We start from the raw sequence: 13,889 nt of genomic DNA, 5'->3' as shown, positions 1-13,889 counted from the left end.
TGGTTTTGCATTTACTAATAAAACTAACGTTTTAACTTTAAAAACAACTAAACTAACATTTTGTCGGGTTGTGGTCTCGTGGTCAGTGTCTCGGACTCTTGAGTTAGAGTTTCTCGGTTCGAACCCACTCTACCACAATTTGATACCTATTTCTAATAATGAGCCGCTTAGGCTCACAGAAATAGTATGATATTGAAGTATTTTTGTAAATAGTAAAAACACAATTATTTCTCTTTTTAAAATAAATAAAAAATAAATCAAAAAAATAAAGCGGTTAACAAAAGTGATTAGTCAAGATTAAAAATGTAACTAAGGGGTGAGAAATATTATGGCAAAACACTTCATTTATTGAAAATTATTGTGTATTAAATATTATTATTTTGCTTTTCAGAAATACGGGTGAATAAAAAAGAAGTTTGAGCCTTAATTTTCAGCTATCATGATTTATTTGGGGCAAAAAGATATTTTAAAAATAAAAAGTGTTTATTTCATATGTTCTTATTACATTATTTGTTTGTCTTCAGTTTTTTTTGACAATTTTTACTACCTAAATAGCGATTTAACAAAAAAAAACTAATTCATAGAAAAGTTCCTTTTGAAAATTATCAGATCCAGGAATGCGGTGGAAGCTTTCAATAATGTCCGCTTTCATAGTGTAATACATAGATTTTGAGTTCGTCTACCATGCTGGAGGTCCCGCGTTCGATTCCCAGAGGGAGTAAATGTATAAAAGAGATTTCTCTAATATGAATCTAATATCACCCTATACCACGTAAGTAACTATAAAAATAACATAATATCTGTGTGATGCAGTGACTTATGGACCACAGAGTGCGAATGAGGGTTATAAAAAGAAGAAAAAGGATTAGGTAACTAGCTAGGTTAGGTATAAATAATAAAACGTTGGATTGCGTAGTGTAGAAAATTGAGCTGATCAATTGGATTAAATTTGATACGAAATGGAATATAATTTTTCAGTGATCTGATCAAGCACCATTTTTCCATTGCGATATTAAAACCGAATCCAATTCATTCATAATAATTTTGTACTTGTCTACTTTTCACGAAGGCTGTAGCGGGGGTAGATTTGGCGCGAACCGGCCGCGGAATCCAGTCAAAATTTGGCGTCGAAGTGAATGCACGCCGGACGCGGTTCAACGGGTAGTTTTAGAAGTAATATTGCTATGTTTTAAGTGTCATAACTTTACTCAGACGATCGGGAGCAATATTTTTTATTTATTTATTACAAAGTCATTGTGTTTTGAATACTCTGCTGTGCAAATTATCTGGACTAGTGACGAGTTAAGAGTGATTTATTTATGCGATACACAAAATTCACATATTACGTGTACATTTTTTGGGGATGTTATTGAAAGTGGTTATCTTAATTAATTATTTTGATTTATTTAAAAGTTAAAAAATATAGATAAAGTAAACAGTTATTTGTTTAAAGTTTATATTATCAATAGTTACATACATGATAATTAAATTATATAAAATAAAATGCACATGAAATCAATTTAAACCTTCCATATATTAAAAGTAGAAAAAATGTATAAAAGTGTAACTGCTACACTTTTTTTAGTTAACCGATAAGATATTTCGTATTATAATTTTATAAAAAATATACCCAATACATCGAATTGTAAACATAAATAATATGCACTAAAACGAACAAGGTAAACTTTTTTATTGTTGCTTTACATAGAAACATTAGAAATAAAATTATAATTTTAAAGTAATCCTTTTTCATGTCATTTATTTTTCAGTCAATTAAAGATTTGGGATATTACCGAAGCAAACATATTACAGATATACCTCGCTTAGTCCGGATAAGTGCTTTCGTTAGTATCCGTGTCTTCGGTCAGTTAATTTATTAAATCAAAAATTATAAAAAATAAAAAGCAAAGTTTAACAAAAGAAGCGTATTTAGCAATAGTGTATCACATAAAGGATAATTTTTAGAGTTGCCTTTTTTTGATTTTTTTATTGACAAGGGCCGTGGCGTAATTGGACAGATGATCGATGAAAAATTGGCGTCACAGATTAGATTACCACCAATTGATAAATCAAGAAATATTATTTTTTGCCTGCCCTAAACCCTCTAAAATAGCTTATTGCATTAGTAAAAAGAGTAACTATATTTATAAAAGTCCTTATGTTTTAAAAATCGCTTTAATTGATTGAAATACAAGATAGTTAACTAATTGATCATCAGATCTTTTCTTGCAAGGGTACGCAGTTACAGTTACGTTGCTTATGCGTTGCTTATAGTTGCTAGTGCTTCGTCCGTGAAAACGTGAAAATCGCAAACGTGAGATTCGTTTAGCGCCAAAATGTCGTTTCAACAACATTTAACTAATCTTTAAATCCGCTAATTGTAATCACAAAAATTAATTAAAAAAATACTGTTAACATCGTATTTAAATAAACGTAAATAACTTTTAAAAAAATTCCTAAAAATAAATAAGCAATATGAAAAAGACATTTTCCCAGGAGGATTTGCAAAAAATAATGATATTTTTTATTGTATCGGCCACCGGATTATTCATGATGATATGTCAATATTATAGGTGTTACTTGATATGAAACCTCTATCGGTGGTAAACCCTGGAATGCTCAGACCCTTCAATGCTGGAATGCTCTTCTTTCATATAAAAAATATTATATGTTTAATTTTGAACTGAGACACCTATAGGATTTGCTAATGTTGGTGAATCAACCGGACTATAACTATAAAGAATCCCGATCGATTTAAGCTGACTAAGCGAGGTATTTCTCTATATCACAGAGTTTATAGATATACATGTATTGTTGACTCATGTTTCAACTTTGCGAAGGTGAATGTACAGGTACACCCTTACTGAATGGTGCGAAGCTTGAACTTGTGATGTTTTGTTCATCATAAAGTTTTTATTACGTTATTTAATGCTAGGTTAAAGTAAAGTATAAATGTTTTTGTTGTTCTAAAATATAAAATCATATATTTTAATTAATAAATTCGAACTGCACCCATTAAAAATAATAATATAAATACATTGAAAAAGTATTTACGTTTCAATAATTCTTTTCTTTTCGAAACCATATATTTATTTCGAAGAGAAACTATTTTTTTAAGCACAAAAATGGCGTATTAAGCGAAAAATTCAGTTAAGTTAAATGTTTCCTGGGGTTAAAGAAAATTATGTTGCGCTCTATCGATTATCCCGCCTTGACAAAAAATATCTCAATATCTTTTCAATTGTACTTAACCGTATTACGTATATGACTAAAATTTTTTGTATTATTTTTTTACTATTTTTAATTCCATGTATTGATTTTCCACATATTAATATACATCATTTAAAAAATAAGCAGAGACTTTTTAAATTACATTATATATTTACAAAAAAGTTTCTTTCATAATATTCTCCTGGACCTAAGCGATATGATGAGTTTTAAATTATAAACGAAATCTTTAATTTCAATTTTGCATAATTCTATTTTTAATGTTACTTTACTTCCCAAACGAAAAATTATTTTGTTACTTATGAGATGAAATATCTCATCTCATTACGGGGTATCGAAATTTATTATGCGAAAGAGAAAAAAATCATTATAAATATTTATGGAGACACTACTTTGCGATGCTTTTAACTCTAAAATAATTTATTGAAAAAACCATATTAAATCACAATAAAAGTAAAAATGAATGTATTTGTATTTTAACGTATTTAAAAAAAAATATTTTTTTAATAACAAAATATGAATTATAATTATATAAGTATATAGAATAGAATATCCTGAGAATGAAATTACACAATGGTTTTATGAAATAGCGATTAAAATAGAGAAATATTAGTCGTACTGAAATATGAATGATTTAATTAATACCTACTGACTGGGAAATCGGGTTACCAGAATTTATACACCCGTTTATGTACATTATAAATCTACATACATAAATATGAACATTCGCACAGCCCAGTAATAAATTGGTTAAAATGAAAATGATGAATATTTCCGACGGTATCTATTTTCCAGCAAAATGGTCAATTCCGGAACGCGTTCTAATCTAATGATATACATACGTATTACATGGTGTGGGGTAAAACAGGCCATTAATTACATAAATACATTTATTCAGCCGTTTAAACTAATTATGTATTGATAGGATAACCATTTTACATAATTAAGTCCAGACGTAATGGAGCCACTGATTTCCACCCTGTTCTCACGTGTTCACCTACAATTTTACTAGCTAAAAATATATTATTGTGGGTGTTTATGTGTTGCAAATATTCGAAATGTATATGCTATGACACAGTCATGTTCATTTATATTTTTACAGAGATGATACACGAAATGTGTTTAAGTATACATTTATGTATCTCCTCTGTAAAAGATGTCTTATATTTCGACAAAAGATAGTTTAAGTGTAAGATTTGTCACATTTATTTAGATTGTATATGCACTAAGTATCATAAATGTATCCTTTATCGATTAATTGCAAAATTAAAAGAATTGAAAAAGTCATATGTTTATTAATTTTTTAAAAAATAAAAATAACGTTTAATTTAATATTTTACTCATCTATATCTATCTATAAATAAACGTCAAGACGTAAAAAATAAGCGTGATATAATTTCAGATTTAGTAATGGTAATAACAGCAATCGTAAAAAACGCTTTTTGTGAAAAATGTACGTAAACGCGGATACGACAGTTAGTCAGGAAAATAACAATGAATGCTTTATTGTTATTTTCCTGATATGATGTATCTGATATCCATATAAATCATATAAAAAAAACATACTTGTATTTTACTAGTACCAATTAAGGGCCCAAAATACTAAAAAATATCTGGCATCTGAGAATATACATACGATGAAGTCCATTTTTTTATTCACATTTTACTCACATTTACTTTTGTCAGAAAAAAATCTCGTGAAATAATTCTAATATCGAATAAATATCCACACTCTAGTAGAACAAATTGTGTAATACTGTACATAGCTTCAGTTGCAAAAAGTTAAGTCCATTAGTTGGATTATTATGGACCAAAAACCTAAAATTCTACCTTTTGGCTGGTGAACGTGGTCTAGTATTTCACGTCTCCGAATATTATATGGAACGCAGAGGATGTTATACAATGAAAGCATTTCTATAAATGGAATATTTACGAAGTCTGCGTTTGTCACCCAATAACATCATCTGGTTGGAACCGATGATAACATTTTCGTCTCTGAATATCCACTAGGTCGTGGGCACATAAGAAATATGTATATATATATCCATATATATATATATATATATATATATATATATATATATATATATATATATATATATATATATATATATATATTTATTATGTACGGGTAAGGGTTGGGGGCTGAAATGTTACTTTACCTCTATCATGATCATCACGATCACGCCCGGTTTTGCAAATGTTTACTTAGTAACATTAGAGTACTCCTTAATTATTATCTAGGAAATGTTGAAGTTTTATGAAATCATGGGTGAGAGAACAGAGAAATATCTTAAGTTCAAGATTTATTAAGGTTGAAGTGTTATCCGAAATCCCGTTTGATATTTCTTGTTGATTTGGATGTAATACCCAAAACTTTATAACACTTTTTATTAAACACTGGCAGTACTCGAAGTTTGTGGTTTCAGTACACGAGTTTTGATATAAAAATATCGAATATCGTTGTTGACGGTTTTCCGATAAAGGCCATTCTTTTGTTCTACTTTTATCTTCTCCCATATGGTGCATAGAGCACCAAATTGTGGTGAAGGACATTAATGCTATATAGACAGGAAATGGAATTTCATTAATTGATTTCTTAAAATCTGTTGTGTAAGTGTTACAATAGATTTAAAGAAATTGTGGTATTTACTAATTATAACTTAAAATAAAAAGGCAATGGAATAATAGGATAATCAATTTAGAAGAGAAAACAGAGAACAGCAGCAATGGCTAGTTTAACAATGGCATTCAAGTCACTGGAAAATTGTGCCTTCGAGGTTTAGGTCATTGGATGTATAATTATGCGGGACACAATATGTGGAGGGTTCAGTAGTCATTTAGTATTAGTCAAATTATTTCATAAATATGCTTAGGGAGCTAACACGGAGAAATGAATTATTTTTCTGACATTATGCCAAAAGGCATGATTGTATTAATGCAAGAATGAGCTTACATTTGTATTACTTGACTGTGAAACGGTTTAAACTCTGTGAAAAATTTCAAAAAATAATATCAATACTCGATCATTGTATGTTATCATGGACGGTAAATTTACAATTTTTCTGGGCATACCTAGTTACCTCACAATTCACATCAGCGTCAGCATAATGTCAGCGACATTTTTGAAACTAAAGCCAAAAAAAATCATTTTTGATAGCAATAATATTGAAAATTACAATTTAAATAATGAGAATTTAATTTTGTAATGTAAGATGATTAAGACATGTAAAATTTATTCATAAATATGACCCAAATAAATTGCGTTATAAAAGCACGTTATCACTATGTATTTATTTTATAATCAAAATGATATTTGATATTGTTTTTTGAACTTAAAATACATTTTATAATTAAATAGGATATATTTTAATGAAACTGTTATATTAAAACATGTTTCATTGAATTGTGAAACGCTCTAAGCTAAAATTCAATTATTTCTCTCCAGTTCTTCATGGATTTATGGTCAATATCAATGACTGATTAAACTTCTATTAATTTTTTATTTGTATTGTTTATTGCCTCCTTTAGAGAACATATTTTAAATATTATTTCACAACCCACGCTTTATTTAAAAAAAATTGACTAACTAACTATTTAACCGTCATGCCGCTTCACCGAAGGGGTAGGCAGAGAGAATCGAACGCCACACCACTCTGTCTTTGCAAAAATTCTTCACCTCTTCCTCATACATACTCGCTGATTATTCCGATTCCTGACCCGACTACTTTCAAGTAATTGACGATCTTGATCATGCCAAGTTTTCCTCTGTCTTCTTCTGCTCCTGTTTCCAACAACATTTGCCTCATATTTTTTTACAGTTCTTTCCTCATTCTTTCGATCCGCATCTCCAAACCATCTCAACGCACCATTCTTTATTTATCTCAACCTTGTATTGTTTCCTTATTTGCCATTCAAAAATCTATAATAGTCCATATTCATTATTCTTTTGCCAACTCTATGCTTCATTTCTATACATTAGGGTTGGTGCCGGGAATTTATTGTGTACTGCCAGTTTAGAGTTTGCTGTTATGCTTATCTGGTATTTTAAAAAATATTCTTCCATTGTAAGGCTGTACAATTTTAGAATTTCAAAGAACATTTTCATTTTGCTTAAATATCTGATGTATTGATAGAGTCCATGAAATCGTTGTTTTAAAATACACCTTTAAAATCACAAAAAATGTATTTAATGATAAAAGGAGAATTCGATATTATTTTCTCAATTTTTAATAAAAGATCGAATAATGATTTTCAGATCAAGATTGCTACACAGAAAATTCAATCATAAATTAAAGAAAACTCATTCATACTATTCACAATCATGAGATTGATTGTATTTTTCAAATTCAATAAGAAACGAAACGGCATTGGTTTTCTTTTTCTATAACTGATAATATTCATTCATTTCATTCATTCAAACCCTTATCTGCACCCCAATGGTACATACGGCACTGCATTATACTAACGCAGTGTTATCTCGATCGTTAATACATGAAGGAAAGGTGATCAGCCCTCCGCTTCAGGTACCAGTCCAGGGTAATATTGAATAAATATTAGAGTAAAAAAATCACTTATATTTATTTGACCCCTCTGGGATTCGAACCCGGGACCTCCAGAACGGTAGCCGAGCATGCTGACCATTAGACTACGGAGGCGGACGGATAATATACTACATATTACTGATGCACAGAAATTTCAAAATTACATTTATTTAAAATTTTGAGTATTTACTTAGACTTATCTTTTTATTTTATATTTTACTGTAAATTTTGTATACATTTAGGAATGTAATATATATGTATATGTAATATATATATATATATATATATATATATATATATATATATATATATATATATATATATATATATATATATATATATATATATATATATATATATATATATATATATATTTATATATTTATAAAAAATTTAAAAAGATTAAATCCAACATTTCCTGAGTATTTTTAAAAAAGTAATTAATGTCTGATTTTTATAATGGAAAAGCGATATACTTGTATTGTTTTATTTAAGACTTGGGAACCTGCTTAATGTTACTGATTTCGAGAATATTAAATTCTTATTACACAACGAAGAATCAACCTCAATTCGTTTTCAATATTTGTAGGATTACTGTGTGCCTTCACAGGCATCGTATTCAAATTTCCTTGTGACCGGCCTGGATTGAAAGTCGTATTTGACTCGATATGCTTGTGCCTCCGCTCTACGAGTACCAACGAGAGTCTCTTGAGTTTCTATACTTTATACAATGGTAATTAATGGAGGTAGCAAGAATTGGCGTTTAATTGAATGATTTAGGTCCCTTCTGTACAAATACACGTACAGCGTTGCTAAATAATGGACAATTCAATAAAAATTAATTAAAATAAAATATCTCAAGAAAATAAGATATTTAGACGTTAAATAAGATAAATAGAAGTCAAAAAAATGTAAGACGATGAAAATGTAAAAGAGTAAGTACGATAGAAATAGAAAATGAACTCTAGTTTTTTTTAGTTATCTTCTTGGCGCTCTCCTTCATTCCTGTTCACGTATTTTGATTCACTGAACCAGATGTTTTGCTTTCTTCGCCTTCTCGGTTTTTTAAATGCGAGAGAATTTTACTCCATGGAAATAAACGAAATGCAGAACGGAATTGTGGGCAATGCCGTACCTAAGTGAAAATCATTTCTCAACGGATTTGCATTAAAAAATATATTGTGGTGAAGTGAAGTGAGTCCTGGGCTTGTTAAAATGGACAAGTGAAATATTTCTTTTATGAAAACCATCGATGATTGAATTTTTTAAAGGGTAGGCTACGTACCTTTATTTAGTAAGTAAAAAAATGCATTGGTTTGAATTTCCTGTCACCCTATTTTAATTTAAGCGCCATAAAAGATAAGTTGTCTTATCTTTTAGAAGTATGTAGGTACATGCATATCTTAACGTTTAATAAAAAATTAACTGAACCTTACATTTGGAAACATCTTGAAGTGTTCATCATACCTATATAGAATGCGTTACAAGAAATGAAACTTGATTTTCTAAAATGTTTGCTTTCCATTTGTGTACTTTTAAGCGTACGATATGTTGATACGGCATTAGTGAAAACAAGTTAATAGTGAGATCGTTTGAAATAACTAAAAGTGTTAAAATATTCGCCGAATACGCCTGCGGGATAAAACATTAAAAACATTTTTAAGACAGTGTAACCTACATAATATATGCCTGCTTTAGGGCATTATATCAAATGGCATTATTATTATCTTTCCTTTTTACTTACACCCTACGCCTACGGTTAGAATTATGGTGAAAAAATAACGCGTTATTTACTTATTCACTGTAGTTCTATTCGATAAAAATATTAATTAATTTTCTTTTCGGTACAATTAGCTTTCTGACAGTACTGATCGCTAAGCAGTTTCAAAATAACGAATTCGTTTAAATAAAAGTACAGAAAAATTATCGTCACTACTTTGTCAAAAAAATAATTTCCATATTATTCCGGCCCTGGACGTTTATTTATGAGTTTGGAATTTTTAAACCGGTTGTCGATGCATATTGTAAGTACATTAATTTAACTGAATTTTTTAAAAACGATATTTTTTAAGGAAGAGAATTAAAATTTTATTTGTCAAAAATACGTAGTAAGAGTGTTAGTAATACCATCTCATCTAGAAATCGCTGGGGCGTTCCGTTTGTAAACGTGCCTTGGCACTGGGAAAACTAAGTCGAAGTTTGAGGAGAATCCTGAATACATATTTAAAACTTACCTAAAAGGAAAAAAAACAGTGTAAAAACATTTATTTACCTTTAAAAAAGGTTCTGATAATTATAATAAGTGCAATTAATGAAGACAAATGAGACCTATGCAAATACGAGTAAACTAATATAGTAGGGGATAGCTAATAAGGAAATAGTATTCTGTAAGTGCCATACGAATAAACAAAAATATTACATACTCTTGAACCATTTTATTTTAAAATGAATATAAATTTAATCAAAAAATAAAATAATAATAATAATGTGGCACAGCTAATGCAAACCGGTAATGTAATTTTTGTAATTAAATAAATGGGTTCAAAGCTTGAATAATATGAATGATTGAATTTGTATACTTTTTTGTATGAATTACATTTTACTCAAATTGGATTGGACTCCCGTAAAGAGATCCCCAGGGAGTTACGATCAAAGGAGGATTGACAATCGCCAAATAATTAGATGTCGGAAATGTCTGGACTTAGTTGGTCGAAAAATAAGGTCGAACAGAAGTTAGGTTCGCTTGAATTCACACATGCAAGGGGAAGCGGAGAAAAATCTGAGATCCAAGGCCAAATGTTTCTATGTCTATATCAAATGTTCGGTACTTAAACGTAAGACTTGAAAAAAACGAGTTTCCCAAAAAAGAGAATGTTTTATGACTTTCTACATAAAATAAATATTGAAAACTTAAGTTAAAATGACGCCTGGGGAGATTTTTGTAACCGGCGAGAAAAGAAACATGAGTTGTTGAAACATGAAAATAACAATGAAAAAAAAACTTCGCCCATTTCCACAACGTTTAACAATTTTATAAGTAACTAAATTTATATAATTTTTTTTTATTGATATCTCAACATAGATGAAAACAAATATAGAGGTCATTTACAGAGCTTACGATCTGTGATTGGCTGGTATACGTGATCACTTTACATACTGTGTAACATTGACTATTCTAACTATGCTTGACAACCACATTACTTATTATTTAAAATTTTTACTTATGTTTCAAGTAAAAAGATTAACCACATAATTTCTTTGTCAGTGATATCAATGTTGAGATATCGAATAAAAATCTTGATTTGAATAACTCCTCGTGGAACAAATTTTAATTTAAATATATTATATTTTGATATGCAGTAATCGATAATATACTTTAATATAATTTAATATGATCATGAAACGTTAGTCCCCATAATTAAAAAAAAACTAAAACCTTACAATAGCTTTCATTTACTTTAATAAATAATTCATTTTTGTGAGCACGTTTGCTGCATTAGGTACTGCAGTAAAACTGCTCAGAATAGTAAATTTAGTCTCCGAAAACGGTGGAATATTTTTATGTTGATGTTTCCTTTTCTTACTGCCATTAAACTGAAGTGAAATGACAAGAGAAGCTAGGCAAAAGTTACAAGTCCCACACCTAATAATCTGCTTCAGTTTATAATAAATTTCAACTTCGTGAACTTTAAATAAGTCACGATGTGAACGACATCTTTTGAACTATTTTGAAAAGTCGTGCTAGCCCTAATCATAGAAATTCTATCATAACTTTATACTAATCGAAATTTAACTTTGGTATACGAATTCAAAGTTTTAATAGTATATTTAACAAAGATACCGTTTTGTAATGAATTACTTATGATTTAAGTTTTACTTGGTAAATATCAGTAATTCTTAAAATCTATTGGGACATTTGATTCGATGCATTCCGAATAATTTTTAAACTCAGTATGTGAAGCTGAGTCTAAATTTGAAAGATGTGCCCTTGGGACATTGAAGGATGAAGGAGTAGTTTCTTATTTTTATTTATTTACTATTTTTTTTTATCCGTGGAAATATGTTGTCAATATAAATAGTAAGGGTCAAAAGTAAATTATATGTAGCGTTAATGAAACAACAATTTGATTGTAATTTAATTTTACATGTATGCATTGAGAATAGCAAAATCGGCGCGTTTGTTTAATTATTAATTGATAAAATAAATATTTGTGTTTTTATTATTTGCAAAAATACTTCAATTTGAAACTATTGCTGTGAGTCTAAGCGGCTCATTATTAGAACTAGGTATCAAATTGTGGTAGAGTGGGTTCGAACCGAGAAACTCTGACTCAAGAGTCCGCGACGCTAACCACGGGACCATAACCCGAAACATTGAGAAATTTGGATTCTTAATTATTAAATGTCCAACCCGATGAGAGTGCTTAAATTAATATACTCAATATAGTTTTAGAAATGACTTAATTTGCAATCAAAGAATGTTTATTCGGAAAGTACCTACTAGAATCAATATTAAAACTTCTGTTAAAATCTGTATAAAGCGTAATAATCATGTTAGTGCAAGTTTTATAAAAGCAGTACCGCATATTCATTACTCTGAAGCTAATTACAATTACGTGTTTCTGCATATCCGGCCCCATAGTGTAGTGATTAGGGTGTTTGGCTACCGGGCTGGTCCCGAGCTCGATTCCCAAGTGGGTCAAAATAAGTATAAATTTTCACCTTTATATTAATGAAATACTATTTTGGACTGCTACCTAAAGTGCAAGGTTGATCTCCTTTCCTTCAAGTATTTAACGATCATGATAACACTTCCTCTATAGAATTCAGTATCCTATGCACCATTGGGTACGGGTAAGGCATTATACGGTTTTAACAACAAAATTACCAGTTTTTGAAAACTTGTTTCATTATATTATATAATAAATCTGTTTGATATGAAAGTTTCATATTTTACATCCGAGTTTTCAGTGCTTCCATCGTTGAAAGGTTTTGTGAAGTCAATGTACTTGAGAGTTCATGTGAATCCCTAGAATTCCACATTCCCTTATCGAAAACTTATTTTTCTCTGTTGAGAAATAAATTTAAAATATTTGTAAGAACCTGCTACGAGGTTAAACCCGGTTTTTGTGTATAAAGATTTAAACACTATCAAAACAGTATTATAATAATACATAGTATTACAACTTTGGTCACGTACCTCCAAAGTTTCGATGATTTGGGTCAGGAAGGAGGTAATTTATCACGTTTCAGTAGTTACCATGTATTTCCAAAAAGCAATGTTTTTCCATCTAAATAATTTTGGAATTAATGAAAGCACTCTTAGTGTACGTGTCTTCAGCTTTCAATTCTTACATGTACACGGTCATGTGTATATCATACTACAGTTAGTAATGGAGTGACTGAATTATAAAAATACTTTTTTTGTATACATGTATAAAAATATAAATGTTAAAATTGAACACCTTTGTATTTTGGGGTATTTTATACATTACGCATCAAAAACATACAAACATTTATTAAATAAATACATATTCTAAAATAAATGAATATTCAAAGCCACTTATCAAATCAGGGTAATATTCAACACCATTTTAAATCCCAATCAAATTTGTATGTTTGGATGTTAGGATATGTTTGCATCAATAATAAATCAAAATATAGACTGGTTAACCTGTAAAAATTAAATCATTTATTCAATTGACGAGAAATCTCTTTTTGTAAAAAAAATATTACCACATCAGTTATTACGGGGATGACTGCCAATTAAACATTTGAGATTTGCTTTATGTTACCATGGAGTTCAAACTTACCCAAATTAATCGTACTTATCACAATATATATATATATTAATATTTATACACATGTATAAATATTAGTACATATATGCAATATAATACGTAATTACTAAAATAAACACGCAACAATAAGAGATTACTAGGCAGCTACGCTACGTTTTATATTTTTTCTTCTTCCGTACTACTTTGTTGAGAAACTAGTGAAAAAATGGTAGTTTTATTTCTTTAAACTGTTTGTAAGAAGGAAATGACTATACTTTTTTGGGATCAAATGGTTGTTTAAAACGTGGAAATAATTTGTTAAATCACGGGTCGGGTT

The sequence above is a fragment of the Brachycentrus maculatus genome, unplaced genomic scaffold (genome assembly GCF_059751285.1).
Source record: "Brachycentrus maculatus isolate JH-2025_06_01 unplaced genomic scaffold, ASM5975128v1 h1tg000086l, whole genome shotgun sequence".
Taxonomy (NCBI): domain Eukaryota; kingdom Metazoa; phylum Arthropoda; class Insecta; order Trichoptera; family Brachycentridae; genus Brachycentrus; species Brachycentrus maculatus.
This window is presented reverse-complemented; position numbering follows the sequence as displayed.